This window comes from Mus caroli, chromosome 16, assembly GCF_900094665.2.
Source record: "Mus caroli chromosome 16, CAROLI_EIJ_v1.1, whole genome shotgun sequence".
Lineage (NCBI taxonomy): Eukaryota > Metazoa > Chordata > Mammalia > Rodentia > Muridae > Mus > Mus caroli.
Genome location: NC_034585.1, coordinates 42090077 through 42093622, shown reverse-complemented (window position 1 = coordinate 42093622; position 3546 = coordinate 42090077). Strand labels below are relative to the sequence as shown.

At 39.3% G+C, this 3546-nt stretch overlaps 1 pseudogene; it reads left to right on the top strand.

The window, feature by feature from the left end:
- The first annotated feature begins 1072 nt into the window (after window positions 1–1072).
- On the top strand, window positions 1073–3067 carry LOC110311891 (annotated as a pseudogene).
- The last annotated feature ends 479 nt before the right edge of the window (window positions 3068–3546 follow it).

The window sequence follows — 3546 nt, the reverse complement described above, 5'->3', positions numbered from 1 at the left end:
AGGAGAAGGAGAAGGAGAAGGAGAAGGAGAAGGAGAAGGAGAAGGAGAAGGAGAAGGAGAAGGAGAAGGAGAAGGAGAAGGAGAAGGAGAAGAAGAAAACAGAAAAAAAATCCTTTCTGGGATCAAAGCAGGGGATATCCTAGTTGTAGCAGCCACAACAAAATTTTTGCTGGTTTCTCGGGAAATAATATCTATCCCTTTGTCCCTTGCTGTTTCCTCTATGGCACTGGAAATTAAATTTGCCATTCTGCTTAGCTCATATTTTGGCATCACTTGTACTGGACTTTTGCTACTTTGTTGTTTCTTCTTTCTTCCACCATTCTCCACACTTCCAACCCCCTAAAACAAGATAGGAGATAAAAACTGATAGAGAGGAAGTGAAAAAGATCCCTGAGTAAAATCAGAAGTCAGAAAATAACCAATGTTATCTTTAGGCTACTTAGTGCTTATTAAGAGCATAAAGCTCCTTGGGGCAAGTTTGATCTTAACCACCAGGTTATCTAATTTCCTCTTTTTCTTTCTTCTTTGATCAGGACTACATAATAAACAAGTCAAGAACAAACAACAAACAAACAACAACCCATCCTGACCCTAAGATCCCTAGCATTTATGTCCTCTGAAAAGTCCCAAATTCCAAACATCACACAACCAGAGGAACTACATGTTCCTGGCAAAATCACACTCCTGTTAGAGCACAAGTCAAATCACAGATAGCTCTTTTTTTCCTTTTTTTTTATTAGATGTTTTCTTCATTTACATTTCAAATGTTATCTCCTTTCCTAGATTCCTCTCCAAAGATGCCCTATACCCTTCCCACTCCCCCAGCTCCCCAAACCACTCACTCCCACTTCCCGGCCCTGGCATTCCCCTATACTGGGGCCTAGAGTCTTCACAAGACCAAGTGCACATAAGAGATTGCATGAGGAGTTTACTACCAACAGTATGAGCTTCAGCTCTCATTTTACAACACCCCCACTTGTCCTAGTGACAGAGAGTAGTGAGCAAGTCTTCCCCAACACCCAACACCATAGGATGGGACTCCTTGACCACAGCCTGCAGAAATCCTAGAAACATGACTACAGAACATGTTAATGAAAATCATACTGAGGAGCCCATGGATATTATTTATCCATTTATACAAGACACTTCTTGATGCTAGCTTGCCACAAAAAGTTGCTGGAAATCTAGATGAATTTTACACTGCTGAGCTAGTTGCACATCGTGATTTAGATGAAAGAGCTACCAAAGCTTTAAAATAATTCAGTGGAGATAGTGCAATGACAGTGCTTCAGCACTTTAAAGACAGTGATCTCTCTCACAATCCGAACAAATGTGCCCTTTTTATGTGAAGTCACGAAAACTTGTAAGTGGTGAGAGAAACAAAGACCAAAGTAGTGGACTCTAGTAAAGGACCAGATGAGGCAAATGTTAAATCACTCTTGTGAAGAACAGGCTACACACTTGATGTGACTACAGGACAGAGGAAGTATGAGGGACCACCATCAGATTCAGTTTATTCAGGTCAGCAGCTTTCTGTTGGCACTGAGGTATTTGTGGGGAAGATTCCTAGATATCTGTTTGAGGATGGGCCTGTTGCATTATTTTAGAAAGCTGGACCTATATGAGATGTTCATTTAATGGTGGATAACCCCACTGGGCTCAATGGAGGGTGTGTCTTTGTTAGTTTTTGTACAAAAGAAGAAACAAAAGAGGCTGTTAAACTCTATAATAATCATAAAATTCATTCTGGAAAGCACATTGGTGTCTGCATCTCAGTTGTCAACAACAGGGGCGCGGGGGCTCAGTTTTTAAGAGTAAAAACAAGACACATTCTTGAAGAATTTAGTAAAGCAACCCAGGGTCTCACGGCCCTCATTTTTTACTCCCAACTTGATCATAAGAAAAAAAAAGAGGCTTTTGCTTCCTTCAATATAAAGACCACAAAACAGCTGCCACGTTAAGGTGTTGGTTAGTGAGTGATAAAATCAAAGTCTGGGATGATGTTGGGATTGTTGAATTGGTTGATTCTTTTGATGATCCTGATCCTGAAGTTATGTCACAGGTAAAAGTGCTATTTTATACTACCTTGAAAATAATTTAAGAGAAGAAATTTGAAAAAAAATTTTATTTGGTTTGAGAAACTGGAACAAGTGAAGCTAAAGGATTGTGCTTTCAGTGATTTTGAAGTGCAACTGTCAAGGCTATGGAAGAATGAATGCTAAATACTTGGAGACAAAAGAATATTGAACTTGTTTTTGCTGAGCCACTATATCAGAAGACAAAAGAATAAAGCTCAGAGGCAAGCAGCAAAGAATCAAATGTATGACAATTACTACTATTATGGATCTCCTCATATGATCTCTCCCCAACAAGAGGTCAAGAGCATGGAGGTAGAGGCTGCTATGGATATCTTCCAGATTATTATGGATATGAAAATTATTTTTTATTAGATATTTTCTTTATTTACATTTCAAGTGTTATCCTGAAAGGAATCTTATACCCTCTGCCCACCCTGCTCCCCTACCCAGCACTCCCACTTCTTGGCCCTGGCATTCCCCTGTACTAGGGCATATAAAGTTTGCAAGACCTAGGGTCCTCTCTTCCCAATGATGGCCAACTAGGCAATCTTCTGCTGCATATGCAGCTAGAGACATGAGCTCTAGGGTTACTGGATAGTTCATATTGTTGTTCTACCTATAGGGTTGCAGACCCCTTCAGATTCTTGGGTTCTTTCTCTAGCTCCTCCATTGGAGACCCTGTGTTCCATCCTATGTGACCATCCACTTCTGTAGTTACCATAACTATCATATTGGATATGATGATCTATACTATGATTATGAAGAGTTTCAAGTTGGAGCTACAGGAAGGGGTCATAGAGGAAAAAAGGGTGCTGCTCCATCCAAAGGTTATAGGGCTGCTCTTCCCATGGTAGAGCCAGTTATTCACAAAGAAAAGTCTCTGGATCAGCAAGAAGCATTCATGGTGCCAAGAGGAGGTGCCCAACAACAACAACAACAAAGAATAAGGAGGAAAGGGGGTCAAGCTCAGTCCTGACCTGCTACAATGAAGACTGATTGCCTTGCTATGTGGGATTATACCTGAAGCTTGCAGTGGAGTAATGGGAAGGAAAATCAAGCAGTCTTAAATCTCTTGGCATATAGTAGCATATTCTATTGCAGAAAATCTTCCTATAAAAACCATGGAATCAAATATGGGACATTGACCTAATACTTGGACTTTGATATGAATTTCTTTAATAAATTTCTCTGCAGTGCAAGTATTAAACTAGAGCTACTCTGTTTTCCAAAGTGTTCCAACAAAAATCATTTGTAACTTTTCACATGGTATCTTAGTTCTTCTCTTTAAAATATCTGCTCTAACTAAATTTTCTTGCCATCTTTGAATTGAGGCTCTCAAAAATAGTATTCTGAAATATTTTCTTTTTTTTTTCCTGGAGTCTGGCTTTTTTTATTTTTTATTTTTAATATTTTTATTACATATTTTCCTCAATTACATTTCCAATGCTATCCCAAAAGTCCCCCATAG